The 22,442-nt window shown below is 49.7% G+C and overlaps 1 protein-coding gene across 1 annotated transcript in view; it reads left to right on the top strand.

Annotated features, from left to right (window-relative positions):
• Cdh13 (cadherin 13) overlaps positions 1-22,442 on the top strand; it is a 674,883-nt gene that overhangs the window by 553,076 nt on the left and 99,365 nt on the right. The gene's annotated exons all lie outside the window — the stretch shown is intronic.

Here is a 22,442-nt window from a genome sequence, read left to right as displayed (position 1 = left end):
TGGCCAAATGTGAAAATTAAGAGAATTTTCTTCCTTCCATGTTAAATGTCACATATGAACTTATGTTTAGCCTTTTCTTCACTTATTTGCTGCAAGGTACTAAGAGTCCTTGAGTGTGTCAGAGAAGAAATCAGAACATTCAGAGAACAGCCCCCACAAAGTAGCCAGGGAGCATCGCTAAATAGTTACACATCCTAGGAGAACTGTGTTTGTCCAAAGAAACCCACTTTCAAACAGTGCCACATGGTTTGCATCTCCAGAACCATGCTAAAGAGATTACAATAGTAACATTGACTCGAGCTGACCGGGTATATAGGAAAGGCATTTCCTCATTCCTTGAATAAAAATTAGAAGCAGTAGTGATATTCTTAGGGAAATAAATACGCTAATGTTAATACTTTTCTCATTACCATCATGTTTAAAACATTGGCAATAATTACACGCAATTCAATCACGCTGCCAGGAGCATTCTCTTTCTTTGTTGTGGTGGGTGGGTTGGGAATTAGTTAGAGATAGCATCCTCACCATCTCTGCAAGCTATTTACTCATAAATATTTTGGTTGGGATAATCTCTATTTTTTTTATCACTTGCTACTGATAAAATAGACTGGAAAAGAAAAGCCGCTGTAAACAAATCATCTTCTTAGTTTTACCATTCCACGTCCTCCTTGCAGGTAGCCAGCATACACTCTCATTCTGTGTGGGCCACGTTCTCAAAGCAGGATTCCCAGCCCTGGGGTCTGAAATTGAGCTGCAGTGGTGCCATGCTCCCACTGATGGAATGTTGGAGACAGGACGGTCCCTCTAGCTAAAGACTAGAGGACCTGTGCAAGTCTCAGGATCCCAGTGGTGATCCTGACCATCTACCCCTTGGTTCCAAGGTTGACCCAACCATTGGTGAAAGCTAGGATTCTCTCATCTCCCAGCATGACCTCATCGGAGCTGATACCTGCTCTGAGAGGCCCACAGCATGGGCCTGGTGCTGGCTTCAGATTGTATTGGACCTGCACCTTTCCTCCACCATGAGACTTTGTCCTGTCGCTCAGCCTCTCTGCGCCCGAGTTTCCTTATCTGCCACACCAAGGATTGTGATAGCCCTTCCTCCTGGGCCAATAGAGATGCGAGATGTGTCAGGATGCTTAACTTGTCCCCAAGTATTCTACACATAAGACTTGAGAGCCGTTGTTTCCATAATAGACAATGAGATGGGGGGAAGCAGAAAGCAGACGGACTTCCTGTGCTCTACAGGAAGTGGGCCTGAGCCCTGCCTGTGTAGCAGGATGCTCAGAAAGCTTCTGAAGTTCCATGAAACACGGAGGTGCTCCGCTTCCAAACATCTGGAGTAGGTGCTGAGCACGCACCCAGGTGTGTTAAAGCGTGGAAGTGGGGAGGCCACGGCAGCAAACACACAGTGCACCCTGCTGGCCTTGGGCCTGGAGGGGGAAGTGGAGCAGTGAAGAGCAGAACCTGCAAGAAAGGCCTGGTGAGGGAGGACCAACATGGGCAGAGACTTGGGCCAGGACCAGGGAGTTGGTTCAGGAGCTCAAAGGACTGCTGACTCCACTGTAACGATCCCATCACTACCATTCCACACGCCTCTGTTCCATGTGGAGAGAAAAGGTCTTGAGAAAGGGCTGATGGGGGCAGCCAGGGGCCACAGCAGAGGAAGACTGGACATGCTCTGAGCCTGCTAAGCTGACTCTCGAGAGACTTCCAGCCTGATCCAGGGGGTGGACGCGGACTTCCCTTCAAGTCTACATCCCACAGCTTCTTAGGTCAATACACAGCCCGCCTTGTTTCTCCTGTCCATGTGCCTCTTTCAGTTCTAGAAAACCCATAGTCACTCGTCACATGTTAACTCGAGAGTCTGACTCTGTCATAAAGAGATTCATCTTCTGGGAGTTCACACCTGTTTAATTTTCTAAGCTTTCATCTTTTTTTCTGTTTTTGCTTTTCTCTTTTTGGTTTTCATATGGCGAAAAATAAATAAATAAATGGCATGCAGGGCGATGAGGAATTTAGAGTGCTTCTGTTTTTCTATGATTTTAGAGCTATTTGTCAAGAGCCAGAAAAAAAAACCTGAAGATCTTTTATTTTATTTTCTGGAAAAAAATCTCATTCTTTTTAGAGCACTCTCTCCCCCATCAGCCAAGAACTGTGATTAGAGAGTTACTATGCATTCATGTGCTGACCATAGTTCTTGTAGAGTAGGCACGTAATTCTTAGGGAAACAGGTTCTGCTTCACTGGAAGGTTTTCCAGTTTTTGAACCTGAACATCCTTCTCAGCTATGGAGCTGTTCCTGGGAAGAGGTGCCCCCACTCCAATTTAGGGAAAATTTCTAGTGGAGTTCTGGCTTAATGGGAAGAGAGAATTAGAAACAAGCTTTCTTTTACCAGATGAAGAATGATATTTCAGGCAAGAGCTGTTATTTCTCCCCAACCTCTGAACGTATTCCATGCCAGCGGGCACTGGGTGACTTTGACAGCTATGGTGCAGTTCTGGGAATGGGGACCAGAGGCCACTGTCTCCGAGTCAGGGGAACCCGCAATAGGCCATTTCCAGACATTGCAGTATCTCAAAATGCCCAGCAGATACCTTGCTTTCAGTCTCGTCTTCACAGGTATCAGCTTTACGCATGCTATACCTTAGGAGAGATGTCTGCAGATCACATGTGAGTTATAAGGTTCACAAGGACAGGCTCCCGTTCACTGGACTCTGGCACCATGACGTGATATCCAACCACAAAGAGGACTGAACAGTACGGGGTCATCTGGTGGGTTAGAGGTGGGACAGGCCATATCTCTAAGGGCCAAAGGTCAAATGTCTATGCTTGAGGGGCAATGAGAGGAGCTGAGGACAGTGCAGGTCACCACAGGCGGGTACATGAGGGTGCTACAGGCATGTACTTACATGGTTCATGCCACCATTTTAAAATGAGGACAGGACATTTTCAAGAAAGTGGATGGAACTGGAGACTGCCGTGTTAAACTAAGTACATCAGATTCAGAGAGACAAGTATTGCATTTTTTCTCATAGATTTGTTTTCAAATAAACATAAAAGTAGACGGGAGACTATATGGAAAGGGAAGGAGCACCAGCAGAAGGCAGAAGAAGAGGAGGTCTTGTAGGTGGGGTGATTTGATCAAAGTACATTCTGTACGTCTATGAAATGTCACAGCAAACCCCAGTCTTTTGGACAAATGATGTATACAATTTTTCCGTTCAGGAGCCATCAAAAACTAGACAGCAGGCTGGATTTGGCAACTCTGAAATTAGGCAACTCTGACCTGTACGATTGTTGATCAATGCATTGATTCATCCATGTCTTCATGTGTCCACCACACGTGCTGGGTGACACATTAATAGCCCCTATGGAGACTGACGTATCTGGACAGGAGCTGGGTCGTGTGCTGGCTTCCATTTTCATGGCAGCACAGTCCATTTCCTTCATAATGAAGCATTAACTTAACCTCAGTAATTAATTCTTAACTCAGAGTCTGATTGCAATAATTAAAACAACTAGTTCAACTTAAAAATAGAAAGATAGATGGCTCTGTCTAGACATGGACGAAATGTAGGTACAGTCATCCGGGAATGGCTGTTTCCATCATGATAAAGCACAAAGAATAAGCTTGCAGGGACCACATGGAGACAGAGGCTTCCCCTAGGAAGACACTTCTCTAAATGGAGCCTGAAACCCACAGGAACGAGAAGAGGAGGACATGGTGTACCCCTGCCTTCTGGCTTTTCAGGGATCCCAGAAGATCCTGAAATTCTCCTAGAGTTGACCAGAAACAGAAAGAGACACACAGCCTGGACAGGAGAGGGAGGGGTGTGGACATTTCCCAGATCACTTGTCAGACCTTTTCATGCTCTTCTGGTTTGCCCTACACTTGACGTCTTTGGGCTTCTGTGACATGTGTCAGTCCCTCTAAGTGCTTCGTTTTCTTGAATCTTGGTAGCAAGCTAGCCAGATTGGAAAAGTGTTTCTAGTTATCCTGAGGGAGACTATGTCCCTGAGACTTGAACCTGTATCAGCGCATGCCCCTCTGCTTGAACCAGTGTTCCTGATATTTATTTGGTAGGTAAGCTCTCAGAAGGAATGGATTTTGAACCTACCTTTCAACACAGGAAAGTGAAACCCCAGTAGTATTTTAGTAGAAGTTTGGTTTTCATCAGGCTATGGGCTTTCACACCCACCACCTCAAGGACCGGGTCAGTGATCCCCTTCCAGGCCCCAGAGCCCCAGGGACTCTAGCTAGCTTTACTGAAGGCAACTGAACTAGAGAGGAAATAATAGATCAATACTGCTCAGTCATTCAGATCTTAAAAGTGCCCTGAATATTCTCTGACTCACCATTCTACAAATGGGTGCACAAGGCCCCAGAAACAAGATTTTAGTTGAGTCTTTAAAAGAACTAAAGGTCCAACTGTTGAAGACTCATTTAAAAAGTGATGTTGCATCTCCAGATGCAAAAAGTCATGAAATGAGCCAGTCTCGCTGGCTCCCGCCTGAATCCTAGCTACTCAGGAGACTGAGATCTGAGGATCTCAGTTCAAAGCCAGCCTGGACACTAAAGTCCTGTGAAACTCTTATCTCCAATTAACCACTAGAAAACCGGAAGTGACGCTGTGGCTCAAGGGGTAGGCAGTAGCCTTGATCTGAAGAGCTCAGGGACAGTGCCCAGGCCCAGAGCTTAAGCCCAATGACCAACAACAAAAAAGCCATGAAACGACAGAAAATGACGTGGCCACAGAATAGATAATGATATAGATAGATACACAGTCCTCCTTCCATCTCCAAAGGGGATTCATGCCAGGGTCTTCCTTTCATGGATCCCTCTTCCTCTGGGAAGGAACATACCTGCCAGGGCTGCCTCACCCCTCACAACGTCCACACTCTTGTAGACACGCATGTACGGTTCTGAGATTTGAGACAGCCGATGGGAGTTGACTTTTTTGACCTTTGAAGAGAACAGCTGTAGAAATAACAGTTGAAACTTACTGAATGAATGCTATCTCTATTAATAGAACCAGAATTAAATATTGTTAGATTCTTCCCCCCTCCTCCTGTCTCTTGGATTGTTTTAGAGCCTAATTTTCTCCATGGACACTCCCCCGGGCCCTAGGATCTGGGTTTCTGTCCCCTTGAACCCTGGAATTCTGGGGTAGCAGGAGTTGGGAGAGTCTCTTGCTCTTCATAAATATTTGAATGGCTACAAGCATGAGGGAAAGAATGTCACACTAGCTGGGTTTCTAGCTGGCTTTAAATGAAGTGTGTGGTACCACGGGAGCTTCAGCGCTGGAGTGTGCTGGCTATGTTTTGGGATGTGGCACGGCAGTGCTCAAGGGTGAGCCTGTGTCATCTGAGGCTTAGCCTGGAGATCTGGGGAGCTGGACTGGGTGGCAGAGCCTCACCACTGCTCCCAGGTACTGAGGAAAAGCTTAGGTGGGGAAAAGAAAAGCTTGACAGAGGTTTAACAGGTAACCTTAGGTTTTATAACACACATTGCAGTGGTTTCTCGGTGTTCTCTGTGCTAAGACTTTTCACACACCTGGAAGCCTTGACTCCGTTTCCCTGAATTCTCCCATCCTGAAGAGCCCTCGAGCAGAGGCTCGCTCTTCTCTACAACTATGAGAGGGAATCCATCCAGGTTCTGTGTGATTTTAGCTATGTGGCCTGGGGCAAATGACTTCACTTCTCTGAGCCTCTGTTTTCTTTGACTATAAATGACCAGATTGGAAAACAGAATGAGGCTCCTGCCCCAGAATCATCCCCAGAATCTACAAATATGTTACCTCATAGGCAAGTGTGCAGGTGTGATTAAGTCAAACATATTACAATTCTCCGATTATTCTGAACTAGCCAGTTTGGTCTGATGGAGTCACAGGGACCTATAAAGGGGCAAAGTGGAGTTTGGAGTCTGAGTGAGATTTAAGATGCTGACTGCTGGCTTTGAAGATGGAGGCAGAGCTGCTGCTCCAGGGGCACAGAGCTTCAAAGGGGGAGGACGCAGAGTCTCCCTGGAGGAACACATCACTTGGGTTTTAACCCAGGAGGAGGAAATCATGAGGTGGGCATTACTGTGTTGCAGACACCATGGGAACTGCTGCAGCTTGCTTTGCGTGGTTCTGCTAGCTAGCTTTGAGCTGCCACACTCATCTGTCCTTCTCTGGGGCCGAGTAGACAGCTGAAGGGCGCAGAGAAGCCCCATGAGCCACCTGCTCCTCCCATGGGGGGCTGTCTGCCAGGATGAAAGCGGATTGCCATCTCTGTTTGCCCTCTTGGCTAGGCCACGGTTCCTGGGAAGAACTCACACGCCTTGCTCAAGTTCCTCCACAAAGCCTGACATGGGAAAAATGGGGATCAGGGTCCCCGAGTCTCTTTTGAGGGCCTGGTGCACATGGCCTATTTGGGGAGGGACTTTTGGGGCCCTCAAACACCAGAACCAGTCCATCCGTTGTCTCTAGCTGGCAGGGGCTGAGAGGTAACAACTTCCTTCGCTGGGAATGGGAGAGTGGAAAACGTGTTGTGGGTTCTGGTGAGATGAGAACCCCTTGAGTACAGGGTCTGCCCCGAGTCAGCTGGCTCCATGCAGGGAAGGTGACCACACCAGACATACGTGGCTTGACCCAGCCACCAGCCTGTGTTTGAGAAGATAATGAGATCGCCTGGCAAGAGCAGAGCCTTCTAAGTCTGTGCTTTTAGAAATAACATTTGTTTATAATGGTGTTTTTAAAAAAAAAATAGGAAATATTTTCAAACACGTAAGTCATTCGTGTCCTGCCAAATCTGTCTCACAGAGGCATGTGTGTATAATTTTTGAAAAGGAAAATCTGCCTCAAATGAAACCTCAAGTTTTCCTGCTTTTAGATCCCCTTTTCTGAGAACGTAGCAAGGGAAAGGGAGAGGTGAGAATGGCTTCTACCCACGGGCGGCATGATCCTGGGCCTCCGTCTCTGGCCACCGACCCTGCCTCTTGTTCCACACATGGTGGGGAAGTAGCATTACACGATTCTACCCATCCCCAAACTCTGGGTTGGAATGTGATCTCAGGTACCCTTGTCTCTACAGTCAGATTACTCAAACATGACCTCCAGATCTCAGGCTCCCTTTCCCACTGAGCCTGCAGGAGACAGAAATTCCTTGCTAATTCAAATAGTTGTAAAGCCTGGCAGGGAATGGCCTGTAGCCAAGGGCAGTTTGACTCACGTCCACCTTGGTGGCCATCCTGAATGAAAAGTCAACCAACATCCCTCCCCACCCCCGGGAATGCCTCACCAGCCCCCTTCCAGTCCCAGCCCGCATGTGTGCCACTTAGCAAAACACTACCAGAAGAGAACCATTCTAGGTCGGTTGGTACGCTGTAGAGGAGACGCCCATGCTAGAGGAATGGCCACTGACCAATGCTGAGGTGGTTGTGTCAAGGCCACCTCCGTCACCAGCCATTACAAATACATTACCCATGACCATGATTGTCTTGTGATCTTCTTCTCACCTGAAGGTGGGAGAGAGAGAGCATGGGCTTTTCCAAGGTTCCACACACAGGGAACAGGGTGAAGGAGGAATCCGTCCCAGGTCTGTCACAGCAAAGGGGATGTGAAATTGCTCTCGGGCCCAAGGCAGGCCATCAGCCGGGCAGGACTAGGGGATCTGCCCTTTGGGCCTTGGCGCTCCTGTCTGGGTCTGGAGTGGGACTGGTCAGAGTGGAAGGCAGATCCTCTCCATGACGGGAGCCCTGTGATACCTCTGGGGTGCCAGGTCATGGGAAGGGGCACGTTTCCAGGGAGCCCAGCGCCTCTGAGGATAATGGTGGGTCCTGGTGGGAGAGGAGCATGCCAGGGGACCCTGGAGGGACATGAGCAGTGGCCTGGGTCCTGTGTTTAACCCTGGGCCTGTCTGCAGTCTGGCTCATGCGCCCCGGCTTTGTCCCAGCCACTGTGATAGCACCCATGTTTCCATCTTCCTCCAAGATGCTGGACTGGTGACTTTCACATGCTGAGGAAGCCAGCCTTCAAAATGGCCCCAGTGACCCCCCTCCCCTCCTCCTCCGTCTACACTCTCTCCCACACTGAGTGGGGATGACTTAGTAGCCAGTGGCAGAAATAATGTGGCTTGAACCCTAAGCCTGCACTCTTCTGCTTCCTTGCTATGGGCAACGCAATTGCTCTGTCGTAAGGAGAGATCCCTACTGCAGGGGACGGATCCGCGGATGGCAGCCAGCCTGGTGAGGGCACCGTGCCACAGGACTCGTCCTGGAAGGCTCTGGAAGCACCCACCAAACTTCTTTCCCACTCTTGGTTTGGTACACACGAGGAGACTGGATGAGCTGAGGGAGAGAATAAAGCTTGCTCCAGATCACACACTGACCAGATGTGTCCCTGACCAGGTGGCCAGATGGCAGATGATGGGCAGAGGCCCAAGAGGCTGTGATCACTGCATTTCGCCTCCTCTGGGTCTGTCACCAGCTCCCCTGAAATGAGCGCTTTGTAAAATGTGTTCATTTTGTTTCACAAATGGGATTTGGTTTCCTTGATTCTGCCCAGGAGTCCTGTGAATGGAAGGCTGAGATGTGTCATATGCCTTTCTCCTGAGGCTATTTTGTAAGAAATAAAAGAAAAACAGTGAGATATTTAATTCTTCAGGGATATTGGCTTAGAAACTGATAAAGTGAAGAACAGTTTTTATTCCCATTAGAGGTGATAGTTGGAGGTGTGTAATTTTTTTGCTCTCTGAAATGGAGACAGAACACAGCACAGATCTTAGAATATGAAATATGAATTTAGATGACATTTTGAGAAAACTGATAAACACACTGCTCCACAATGGGACTTCACTTGCCTATGAAAATCCTTTTGCGGCCCCTAAGTGATATAGCACAATTTGAAATTATAGAGATAACTGGACCAAGTCTAATGGAATATTAAAAATATACAACACGCCAATGAAGGAATAATTTTCTTGTGCAGAAGTTTCCATTTCTCAAAAATGCTATCAGGAAATTAGAGGTATCTTGACAGCTAACGGGAAACCAAGAAATAAAGAAATGTTCACCAAGGAGAGTTTTGGTGGCTGTGAAATCCTGCCTAGAAATTCATCCACAGATAGAAGAGATACATGAGGCGGGCAGGTCTAGGAGGTGACAGCTCAGAAGATGGGATCCATCTCGAGCTCACAACAGAGTCAGCTCACCTGCTTCCAGATAGAACCAGACTGTCCAACTGGAAAGCATGCCTCCTCCACCCAGAAGGGTGAAAGAGGATATTTGAAAAAGTGTGTGTGCGCGCGCGCGCGCGTGTGTGTGTGTGTGTGTGTGTGTGTGTGTGTGTGTGTGTGGTCTTAGAAAATACAAATGCAGAGAACTTAGGTAAAACCAATTACCTACATGAGAGTTCTTCAAAGAGAGTAAAAGAGAGAGCAACTGGAAATTTCATATGAAAATGAAATTTCATGTGAAAATGGTAGCTGTGAGTAGATGTTTATTGTAATTATTTTTATTGTAAGTAAGGGCATTTAAAAAGGAACTGCCAACATCATTGTTACCCTTATTGTTGCACCTGCCTTCTTCTCACAAAGGAAAAGATGGTTTCTCTCTCCCTCTCTTCTCCCTCCACACACACACACACACACACACACACACACACACACACACACACACACACTTGCAGAGAAGCAGGCAGGTCATAAACTCAGAGTGAATAACACACTCCATTGCAAATAACATCACAGAAGTGAAATGCAAGGCTGTCGGGATTGCCACTGTCATAGGAAAAGTCATAAAGAACAAAAATAACAATGAAAATGAAAGGAGCAAAAGGAAGATATGAAGAATACTATCCGTTTGCTTCAGAATGTTCAATTAGAAATAAATAAATAAACCCAACACCAGAACTAGCAAAGGACCCAGGATCTGGGCATCCAGCATTCCCCAGCACTGGGCCTGGCCCAGGACCCTCCAAGGGGGCTCACGAAAGCTGCTGCCCCTTCCCTTCGGGGCCGGCCTGATGCGGAGTCCGGGCACTGGGTCGCCCCCAATCAGTATTAGCTCATAACACTGGAAACTACCTGGAAAACTAGAAAAGGGGGATTCTCCAGAGAAAGGAAATGTCTGCGTGAACTTGCAGAGGAGATTGATCTCGAGACACCAGGGCCTCCCAGTGGGGCTGCACAGCCCGGAGCCCAATACAGTGCAGAAGCTCTGAGCCGCCCCTCCTCACCCTCGACCTCCTGAGTCAGATCCTCGGGGACTCTCCTGTGAAAGTGAAGACGCTCAGGTCAGTCCCAGCAGGCTTTTATCCGTGATCCTGAACAATCAGCTAAATCCCAAAAATCCTTCACAGGCTGAGCAAAAGAAAAGAAGAAAGAGCAGCGAAGGTCTCTTCAGGATGGACCCCATCTTAAGCTCGCGGGTTATGCCTGCCACGGCCATGAGGAGAAGGGTTTTGGAACAGAGTGGATTGAATTTGATTTACTTTTCCCCCCACCTCCAAACTCCAAAGCATCAAACCAAATACGTGGAAGCCTGACCCAAATCACACAGTGGAGATAAGATTTCAAAAATGCTGTTTGCCCCCAAGTATTAGGTCCCCCACAGGAGAAGCCTTCACCCACCGGTGGGGATGAGGACCTGAAAACCTTCTCCAAAAGCCACAGACATCTTCGGTGGGTTTCTAGATGATGCCAGCTCTCATCAGATTCCATGTCACCTTTTCTGCCAGCTCTTCCCCAGGCCCCCTGCCACTGATAAAGACATGGGCAAACATAAATCCTGGGGAAGCGAAGGGCAAAAGAGGCGAAGAAATGGATTTGGCCACAGTCTTCCTTGTGTGTCTGGCAGGGACTGTCCTAAAGGTTAAGTGTTTCTCGCTGGAAGCTGAAAGCGTTGACAAGGAATGAAAATGTACTTCCCGTTTTCCTCTGAGCACTTCAGGAACACAACCTGGGAAGGAGTGAGTTACTAATATGGCCAGTGTTGGTTGTGTTTTCACAGTGTGCAGGCATGCCTAAGTGTACTTTATCCTCACAACTACCCTGGACGACAAATATGTTCACCCCCTTTTGCACTGGAGTCAGTAGTGCCTCATCCCAAATTCATGTCTACCCACTACCCAGATCTATAGAACATGACCTTATTTCTTTATTCATTCATTCATTCACTCATTTTGCCAGTCCTGGGGCTTGAACTCAAGGCCTGAGCACTGTCCTTGTGCTTTCTCAAGGCTAGCACTCTAGCACTTCTAGCTTTTTCTATATTTGTGATACTGAGGAATCAAACCCAGGGCTTCGTGCATGCTAGGCAGGCACTGTACCACTAGGCCACACTCGGGGCCCATGACCTTATTTAGAAAGAGGGTCTTTGCAGATGGACTTAGTTTTGCTGTCAGTGTATCCATGGTAGATTAAGAGGGCTTCAAACTCAATGGCTGGTGTTCTTAGAAAAAGAAAGCGGGAGCCTCCGGTTAGTAATTCAAACCAGGTAGGTCTAAGTCTCTCCTAACAAACCCTGGGTCTCTTCTTCAAATTCTGGAGGCTTGAAACAACTGCTACAAAGCGGATTGGCAGAGAGTTGTTTTCTGTGGAAGCATTGCCTCTTCTCTCTACATTAGCCTCAGCGTTCATTTCCCTTCATGAATTTAGGAGTTAACAAGCAAGAAGAAAAAGTCAGGACACCGCTCATCACCGGAGGGCATGCAGCATTGTGCTTTTCCCTGGAAAGAAGACCCCAGCTTCCACTCACTGTGGGGAGAAAGCCTCAGAAACTGCCCACTTGTCAAGGATTTCAAAGTTAAAACAACATCAAATGACTTGAGTGATTAGTGAAGTACTGGATGTCACAAAAGAGTGTGGGCATGTCTACACACAGAAAGAAAAAATACACCTCTTTTTTCCAAAAACTGCAATATTTCATTGACTATGTTTTTCTAAAGCTCAGCAAAGTACTCATTGTATTTAGAAATAAAATTACTAATGGCTGTGAATAGAGTATTTATGATCTTATTATCACTAAAAAAAAATGGCCTATCTGTGTATATGTGATGCAACAAACCAGGAAAGGAAAGGTTTGGCCAATATTTCTGTGTCACGTTATCATGTTACGCAGGTTCTTTGGGCTGGGTTACCTGTTCACATCGTTGCTGCAGCTCAGAAAATTAATGCAAAAGTTGGTCCTGCTGGTTTATATTTTTTAACAGTTCTCCAAGCCCCTGTTTAAGAGCACATGGTGGGTTCTTGAATGTGGGGACTCCTGGTGTGCTCGAATTCAGAGAGGTGGGTAGAATGTTTCCTGAGTGGTTCACACTGCTTGAATTTCGTCTTTGTGGAAAGATAGAATAAGAAGCCAGATCAAGTCAGCCCCGAGACCGCTTGTGGGCTCCTTTCTTCTCCTCAGCAGAGTGGGGCCTCTCTGTGTTTTCCCAGATGCTGGCTGGGCTTTCATGTCCTCTCTCTTTGTGAACACTGCATTGGTTTTTAGCTTTTATAAAAAAAAAATACAAATAAAACAGGCATCGGCATTGCAGTCAGCTAATGTATACAGCAGAGTCAAGAAGCCAAGGATTCTATTCTGCAGTTCCGAAATGGGGCTGAGCTGTGGAGAGAAAATGGTGGGAAGCAATTCCTCCTTCATGGAGAAGAACCTCAGTGTGTGCAGGACGGGCTCTTAAAGGAGAGCTCCTTTCCTCCCAGGGAAGGGAGGGCTGCTGAGTTGTCCTCCCTCCTCCTTACAACACAAGAGGAGGAGTTGCTCAGGAGAGTATCTTAAACCCCTGGCTCCCTCCCAGGCACTGTCTGTAAAAATGAGAGTACAGCCAAAACCTCTGTCCTCACAACCTCTGCCTAGTAACCCCTGTCACCACGACCCCTGTCCTCATGACCTCCGCCCTCATGACCCCTGTCACCATGGACTATCCACCTTGGTCGAGGTGTAATAAAGACAGATAGATGCAGGTGCAGTGGCTCACACCTGTAATCCCAGTCACTCAGGAGACTGAGATCTGACTGAGGATCGTGGTTGACGCCAGCCCGGACCAAAAGTCATCTCACCTGTACCATCTACTCAAAACCTGAGCTGCACCAATTCTCTCAGCTCCACTCGGAGAGGTTAGAGCTGCAGCGGCAGGGACTGGGGTGGTCAGGGGACTGGAACTTGTTGGAAACCTTAGGCCTTTTGTTGGGTTACTGCACAGGACAGAAGGAAAAATAACAGGAGTCCTAGCTCAACTCCATGTGGCATCAGAGGGAGCCCCAGGATATCCAGGGCCTTTGGGCTTATAAAGGTGGGGCCTCCAGCCCAGGACCCCCACTGGAAGCCCACAAAAAACCAGCTGAGGGGTCTCCGTAAGGGACTGGGCGCCATGGAAACAAGCCCTTATATGAAAATGAGTTTCATTTCCCATTTTTACATTCCTCATTTGAAGGCATTTCAGCGAGCTCACAAAAAAAGAGAATTAGCCACTTTATCTGAATACTGTGAATAATAGACTAATCCAGTTAAAAGTTTATAGACCTTTGATTGGAAGCCAGAAAAAGTTGCCTAGAAAAGGAATTCAAGCCACTGCTAAAATGTCCAAATAGAGCTGTTCAATAAAGAAACCTTTATTCTTCAAATACTCTAGGTAGAAAATCAGGAAGGCTGATCTAGAGCCCTGATGGTAGAAGGGAATGAGGAGCCCCCAGTATGAGGGTACCCCAATGCAAGCAGCCCTACAGAGGTACAGTTCTTTACATTGGGGTGACAGGTACAAGGGTAACTTTAGAAAGGCATGTGAAAGAAAGGAAGGAAGGAAGGAAGGAAGGAAGGAAGGAAGGAAGGAAGGAAGAAAGAAAGAAAGAAAGAAAGAAAGAAAGAAAGAAAGAAAGAAAGAAAATAATAATGGTCTCAGCTGGGTACGGTGGTTCACACCTGTAATCCTAGCTACTCAAGAGGCTGAGACCTCTTGAGGATCAAGGTTCAAAGCCAGCCTGGGCATAAAAGGACCTGAGACTCTTATCTCCAGTTAACTCTAGAAAATGGGAAGTGGAGCTTGGCTCAAGGGTAGGGCGGTAGCCTTGAACTGAAGAGCTCAGGGACAATGCCCAGGCCCATGGGTAGTTTGGTAGCCTTGAGCTGAAGAGCTCAGGGACCGTACCCAGGCCCAGTTCAAGGCCCATGACCCATAAAAAGGAAAAAAAAAAAAAAAAAGAGTAATGGTCTAAATAATAAAACTTTCCCAGAACGCCTTTGCTTGTGCAAGCCGGGATAACTAGTTAACCCTCATCAGTGCTGTGTGCACAGCCACCATCACACACAGGCCCAGCTTATCCTGCGGGAGAAGCAGGTGGCAATTTCATCCAAGTCCCTTGTGAAACGGAAAGGGTCGTATACATCTTAGAAATGTTGATGGGATCGTGGTCTCACGCAGGGAGGTATTACAGAAATCAATCTAAATTGCATAGATAGCAGCCAGCTTCCTGGTGAAAGGAATGCAAATATGTAATTTCCATACCTGTTTGTGGATGGGGGAGGGGCGGTGCTGGGCCCAGGTTAGGGCAGGTTCTTCCTCTGTGCAGGGCTGAGCTGCCCCTGGACAGAAAGGGAGCCCATAGGAGCTTCAGTGACATCCCTGTAACTCAGCTCTCGTAGTCCTGCGCCGGAACAAAGGAAAGTTGCAAGAATGGAGCTTTCCCGCAAAACTGACACAGAGATGAGCCGCTGGGCCGTCGGATGGCCACCGCTGGTTCAGCACTTCCTGGCGGGGCGCAGCCGGGGCGGGGGGAGCAGTCATCCCCTGCATTGCATGTCCCTCCTCCATCTTTATGGGAGGGCCATAATGGTTGTTCCAAAACCATTGTCATGGAGCATGTCAAAATGTCTCCTGCCATTCTTTCAAGGCATGCATTACTCACTTGATGGAGTAGCCACATCCATCTCGCGTCGGCTCGGGTTATGGACTGTCAAACGTGAAGCCGCCTGTACATCGTAAGGCCTGCTCGGGGCCAGGACTCCCTGGTACCATCTGTCGCCATGGAGCTGCCACAGCCTTTCGGGGGTCCCAGCACCGCCTCGTCTCTATTACCGCCTAGGAGGGGGCGATACTTCATTTTTAAGAACACAACCATTTCTTGGGTTCCAGGAACACAAAAATGGTCTGTGACCAATAAATGTCTGGTTTTATTCCACTCCATAAATGAAAATAGGAAAGCACAGGAGGGTAGCGGAGTGTACGGGGTTGTGAACACCTGTGGAGATGTTTGTCCTCTGCAGTGGGAGACACCAAGCCTCAGCCCAGCCTCCTCCATCACAATCAGCCCCCCCCCCGTCCCCGTAGTGACACATGGCGCCGTGCCCTGAGCCGGTGGTGATCCCCTACCCTCACCCCCTTCCCTCCCTCATCCTCGCTGAGCCAAATGAAATCCAGGCTTCAAGGTCTCGTGAAGCGCTCACTTCCCCCAACCCTCCCGGGACTCACTTCTTGCTGCTATGCCTCAGTTGGTAAGAAAGAGTCACCCTGCCCGCATGCACTGACCCCCAACCCGGGTCTGTTGTGTTAACTCATCCCAGCACTTGCTCCTAACACTCTAGAATGGACAGACAATGCACGGGTGCCGGGGACAAGGGCTGGATAGTTGGATGTCCTGTTGAAAACAACAGGTGGTGTCCTTTGCACCCAAGGGCTGGATCACTTTCAGATTTTCCAACTCCAAGGCCTGTCTGTTTTCCTTTGAAAGAGACTCACATTCCCCTGAGAATCCCCTGGGATTCTCCTGCCCTCCACAAAGATGCCCTCACAGGCCCTGCACCCCTCTCTGCCCTCAGCCTAATCATTGCCACTACCTCCTCCCCTTTATTCCAGGCAGGCCTTGCCATCAGTAGTTCGTACACACTCCCTGGCAGCTGGCGTGGCTGCCTCCTGGCCCTGGGATTCTACCCTAGTAGGCGTGCACAGCTGCCCGTCCTAGATCCTGTGCTTTCCCCATCCTCTGTATAAAGCCCATTTTAAGTCCCACATGGCTCAGCCCTAGGAATGCCATGTTCCCGAGGAAATGAAGCAACCAGAGCCCATGTCGGGCCCTAGAATAAAAAGCCACTCCCCCGTGCCAGGCCAGCAGGAGAGCTGGCCAAGCCACCAAAGGCGTTAGGATAATTGGCATCTTGCAGCCAGAATCCTCAGATCATAGCTCTTAATCACAGGCCCCGTGGTCCACCCCCGGGAGGGGCATATTACTCCTGTTGTACGAAATAATGAAGCAGAGACCCAAAGAGTTGCAATGTCACCAGACCTGTCACGACCAGACTATCCAATAGATTTGCTTTTTCACGGGGCAGCTTGTGGGCTTGTGTTGTGTGCAGTTAGGAGAATGAATAATGCATTATTAGGAGAATAAATCAGCATGTGATATGGACAAGTAAAATATCCACGCCAGGCCCAGGGAGGAGGGGGTGTTTATTGAGAAATGGACCTAAAGATGCATAAGCACGTTTGAGTCCTCTGGGGTCAGAGAAGCAGAAGGTTCACACCTGGCTTCCGCCTATGGCGTCAAGGCACTGAAGAGTTCCTGGGCTAATGGGCCTGCCACCGGCTGAGCACAACAGGTACTCAGACCTGAGCCCCGCCCTTGGTGAGCAGTCACTGCTGGCTCTCCACGTTACCCATTATGTAACTATCCAGCCGCAAACCATAGCCAGCGCTCATGTGGCAACTTAGGAGCACAAGTGTGGATTCATTCTGTCCTCGGGGTCCTGTGTGATGGGTATAGACGACATACAGAGCTGTCATACCCTGAAGTCAAGGTGGCACAGCCATCAGATGACTTGATCAGGACTCAAAACCAGTAAGGCAGGAAAAGCCAAGGAGGAAGGTTTCCCCCCAGGCCGGCCTCTGTGAGGTTCTTCCTTGAATTCCTGGTCACTATCGTAAGGCAGTGAGAAGGCTGAGGTGGTCATTTCTCCAAGCCCGTGGGCAGGCAGAGTGGAGCTCAGGGCAGCAGGGGAGACATTGAGAATATGCATTGTGGTAGATCGTCGTGATCGTCAGGTTGGTGGGCACCTGGGGTATCGGTAAAGCTCCCCTCTGTGGCTGTGTTTCCAGAGAGAATTAATTAAAGTGTGTAGACCACCCCCACACACACACAAACACACACAAGGTTTATCTGGGGGTCCAGATAAACTGGACAGAAAAAAGGTCCCCCCCAGCATGGGCTTCCTCCCCACTTCCTGTCCTCTATGACACAAAGCCTCACCACCATGAGGCATCCATGGAGCCTGGAGTCCCCGAGCCGCTCACCCTGACAGCTCTGAGGACCACAGATGCACCCAGCTCAGAGGAGGCTGGCAAGCCATGGGCAAGTTTTGTGATCACGCCAGGTCCGGGGTGGGCACCGAGGCTGCCCACGGAGGCCAGCTCCCCCTACTGGTTTGTCACCCCTGAGGACGTGGTGGCACTGGCAAAGTGAAAGACCTTTGAGATGGCTGGAGTCCCTATCAGACTGTAAAATGGAAACAAGCCTGTATTTTCTCATCACCTTGTTAATCTATTCGTTTATTATTTAAGTGCTGAGAAAATTAGAAGCAGAAGAAATCTTGCAGATCTTCCCCAAATGCATTCCAGGGGACACAGGGAGAATACTCAGACAGCCGGACACCCCTCCAAGTCCCCACAGGGCACAGACACAGATGCACAGCATGCCCCCACCACATTCACACACACACACACACACACACACACACACACACACACACACACACCCATCTCCAGATCCCAGACTCGCACCGAACCCTGAATAACCCCCTTAACAGCTGCGATAACTTAGTGCATTCAGTGTTTAATAACAGTTCCATGCACGCCTTCCGCCTTAAATCTAAATAATGCCTGGGCCGCCGTTCCGAGAGGAATACTCTAACTGGCTATTTGCCATCATAAAGATGAGGACATTGGGGCTAATCACATCTTAAAGGGAGAAAGTGTATTTAAAGAGATTTTAAATTGCAAAATTAAAAATGCAAACGTGGAATGATTCTTCCATTAATGTTTTCCCCTTGGAGGAATGTCTCCTTGTGTGGAAGTCGACCTGTCCACAGGGCCCCTTACCTTCCCGGATGTGAGCAGGGAGGCCCTGGGCAGGTACTGAGAGGGTCCAGCCCCGAAGGGCCCGTCTGAGGACCCGAGCCTGAACTTGAGCTCAGACAGGCAGGATTCCACTGCTGAGGATATACGCTTGCCCACGGAGACGTCACTGCCATGAGCCTTAACACTGTTAGCACTGGAAAGGAGCGGTGCCAGACGCATTCTTGTTTTCGGTTCTTCGTTTCAAACAATCCACTTCCTGTTGAGGATTGGTTGTCATCGAGGGAGAGCCAGGTCTCCCCCTGGGTGACTCGCTGTGGTTGAGGGATGGTGGCAGTGTGGCTGTCTTCATTAGCAGGAGTCACCTTGAGAAATGTCCCAGGAGTGAGCATGCTATTTACTGGTGCAGTGGTCAGATCTAAATTGCTCAGCCAATCTGGCTGCCACAGGGTGGGTCCTGCTGGGGTAATACGGGCTTCTCATTAAAGATAGGCTTCCTCCTGCAGAATCTACCCAGGCCTCTTCTGAACATTTCAGATCAAGGCAGCTGCTTTGAGAGGTCTGGCTTGGTCATTAGATGTCTGGGAGGCGGGAGAGGTGTAACAGATGCCGGGTTGAGTTTTTCACTGTGGCATCCAAAGACGTTGGCTTTGAACCTTACTTCTGCCACGCACAAGCTAATCTGTTGACGTACATAAAGATGATTAGCCGGCAGTGCCATTTGCCCTGCAGCCCTCCTTCTGCAAAACCAGCCTTAGACAACAAAACCTGAATGCTTGCGTGGGTTGTGTGCACAGGTGTGGGTGAAGGCTTTGCTTAGAGCAGAGAATGATGGGTTATTTTTTGGGGGGGGGAGAGGCACTGTTGATGATGGGAATCTGGTCAATGATTTTTTTCCAGTCGCTATTAATATATATTTATAGAAAAAAAGAATGTTACTAACATCACGTATATAGAACAATCAGAAACTATTATCCTAACGAGCTTGGAAAGCAAAAAGTCTGATGGAAAAGGAATTTTCAACGGGCAGGAAGAAGCTGGTGGTGAGTCCACCAGAGTGGCCTTCCGGGCTGGGTGGATACAGGGTCTGGACTGAACTGAAGCCACACCTGTCCTCCGTCTTCCCGCAGCTCGGCTTGTGCCTACTCAACGCCAAGTGATTCGTGTGTTTGACATGACCACGTGGGGTACTGAGCGTAGCACCACCCATGGTCATTTGGAACAGGTTAAAGACTTGCAGTTAAAGCTTAAGACGGGCGATGTCTCAGCTGAGAGGTCGGAGCCAGTCAAGCGGTCGGTCTCTGCAGGTCTCCCTGGCTTGCATTATCCTAAGTCACAGATAGCAGACCTTACGCTGGGCTTCGCGGTACTCCAAGTAGACGTGGCAGACATTTGACGGTGTTTCCAGCTGTGTGTGTAGTCTCTAGTCTCTGAATCAGGGCCTCCGAAGCGGAAGAGCCAAATTCCAGCTCTGTTTCTTGGCACCCACGTGACACTGTCCTTGACCCGACGCGACGCCAGCGTGGATGAGTGGCGTGACCCCGGTGTGGATGAGTGGCTGGGGGCGTGTTCCTCCCCAGTCTGCCTCACTGACCACCCACATCCTGCTCTGCCCTCCACCTCTGTCCCACCTGCTTCACACTAGGTGATTGCACTCTGTCCTCGCCTCCCTGACACCTGGAAAGCTGGCTGCACAACCGGAGCCAAGACCAGGAACCACTCCATCTCCTGATTGTACCTCTGGACACAGAAGTCCAGAGAGGGGCAGTGTCCTTCTCAGATCCCTCACACGGGGGTGATGAAGCTGAGTGAGCCGGTGGGTCTTCAGCTGCCGCCTAGATGCAGGAACGCGCCAGCCAGCAGTGCCCGTGGCAGGGGATGAGCCTGGAGCGGAAGCGCCAGTGCAACCTGTGCCCAGCCGAGCTGTGACTTCCAGGAGGGGTCCCTCCATCTTCCGCCATGTGACCTTGGCTAGATTTACTGCCGCCACCCCCCCACACCAGCCTGAGTCTGCTCCCCTGTGAAGCGGGATGTAGAGAGTTGCTTCTGGTGGGGTGGCTGTCAGCTCTGCATCAGAATTCACAGGCGGGGGCCTGGGGCTGCCACCTGTCAGCTAATAAACAGCCGGGACCCATGTGGCGCCATGTGGCCCCTACCCTCTTACTAAACCCCTGGTGTGGGTCCCAGGGGATGTCTGCCACGCAGCCTTCTCCATCCACCATTTTCCAGCCTGGTTCCCTCAAGGGGCTAGCATGACCCAAAGGCAGCACAGGGCACCGAAAAGAGCAGAGCTCTGGCAGTAGACTGAAAAATGGTTCCTTCCTCTCCAAGTCCTCCTGGATGCGTTTGCCTCATTATCCGTTCAGCCCCCAGTGTTAACAATAGCCATCCCTTGGGAGAGCCCTCGGAGGAGGAGGAGGAGGAGGAGGAGGAGGAGGAGGAGGAGGAGGAGGAGGAGGAGGAGGAAGGGGCTGATATAATGGGGTGAGGACAACCTGGGGACCAGAGACAAGGCAGGGAGGGGCAGGGTGGGCGCTGCCTCCACCCTCCATGGCACATAGAAAGCAATTTGGGATTTCCAGCTCACAGAGCTGTATGGATTCCGCCTGTGAGCCTGCGTTTGTGACAGCAGCCACCGGAAGCACAGCACTGAGAAGTCATTTCTCCACAGGGCCTGTCACCACCCCCACCACCACCCCATAGCAGAAAGAGACTCACCAGCTGCCGTGGTGGTGAGACCCATTTCTCAAGTGCCCCTCCCAAGTGCCTGTTATCCCCTGCCTAGAACCAGTGCTTTCACACAGTAGCCCTTAAGAAAAGGCCACTGGGTAAGAAAGTATTTGTCTCCTAGACCATGGGCCTCCTACACGGTGTCCTCGACGCTTGCCAGTGCATCCAGAGCTCCCGGCCTGGCCGTGCTGTGGGGCCCTTTCTCCAGAAATAGCTGATGAAATATGGCCATTTGTCTCTCCTCCCCCCCCCCCACTCCTCGGTGCCGATTCGGCAGTGCCTAGCACAGGCCAGTACTTCTCACACTCCGTGGTGACCATCTGCCTGAATGGCCAGGCTGGTCATGTGCCCAGCGGCTCCTGCGTCCCAGCTCTAAGGTGCATTAGCACCCATCCTGCTGCCCACAGCTGGCCCTGACCCAAAGCTGTGGTGACACAGTTCAGAACAAACTGCCATTGTCTGGATGCGAAGCACCAGTCCTTGCTTAAAAGGAACCTGATTATCGTTCTGGTTTGCCTGTTCCTATCTGTGTCTACCTCAATGCCAGCGCTCATTTAGGAAGAGGGGAGCACAGCGCTCAGCTAGGCCTGGATTCGCTCCTAGGCTGGACACTGGCAGATGACAGCCACTGGTGGCAGGCTGGACACAGAGGAAGCAGAAAAGTCCCGATTTACTGTGCTTAAAGGAGCTCACAGAAGCCTGGCTTTGACACGGCCACCGTTATCCAGGGCAAAGCTTTCCTGTGGACAGGGTCCTTCCAGAGACCAGCTGGGGGGACCCGGAGTTGGCTGGCATGGTGGAGTTCTGCATGATGCTAACAGACAGGAAGTCAGGTGTGTTCGGAGACAGCTGGCAGGTTCTCAGGCCTGGGGTGACTCATGAGCACCGAGTAACGGCCGGTGAGGAGGGCGGGAGGGGCAGCCACGGCCCTGGGCCCTGGCTAGGAGGTGTGCTGCCACTGAAAACAGCAGATGCTTTATCCAGATCCATGCACACCGTGTGAAAAGCAGCCACCTCAGAGTCAACAGCCCGATGGCATTTAACATGGAGTGCTCTGGTGATGCTGGGTAACCGACCCAATAAACCCTCCCTGGTCCCTTACGCTCTGGCTGCAGCAGCCATCTCCCCTGTCTCTGCCTCTGTCTCTCTTCCACCCCCCTCCCTCTGATGCCTGTTCCACATCACATATTAGTGGTCTGTGGTGACCGGCTTCTCTCGGTGAGCAACTCGCTGTCCGGTGCTCGACGCTTGCTTTGGGCTCTGGGAGTAGAAATCGATGGACAGGCCAGTGGCACGTGGTTTTTTGTTTTTTTTTTTTAAATCAAAACGTGGATTGACACAGGAACACAACACCAGGTCGGCAGGTCATGACACTGTGCAGGAGACCAAACTCTCCCTCCTCCATCAGAGAGGTGGTTCAAGTGGCAGACCACCATCGTGGGAAGCCCTGAGTTCAGACCCTGTATCACCAAAATCAGCCAATCAATGGAGAAGGCTTAGGGTACACCAGCTTTGTTTCTTTTCCCTTCCTTCATTCCGTAAGTATTTATTCAGCGCTTGGCATAAAGTAGATTTTGTAAAAAAATAAAATAAAATAAAGTAGATATTGTGCATGGAACCAGGAATGCTGTGCTGAGCAGCTGGTACAGGGAGGTGAGTCAGGAAGCC

This window comes from Megascapheus bottae, chromosome 24, assembly GCF_031878675.1.
Source record: "Megascapheus bottae isolate mThoBot1 chromosome 24, mThoBot2.hap1, whole genome shotgun sequence".
NCBI classification, from domain to species: domain Eukaryota; kingdom Metazoa; phylum Chordata; class Mammalia; order Rodentia; family Geomyidae; genus Megascapheus; species Megascapheus bottae.
This window is presented reverse-complemented; position numbering and strand designations above follow the sequence as displayed.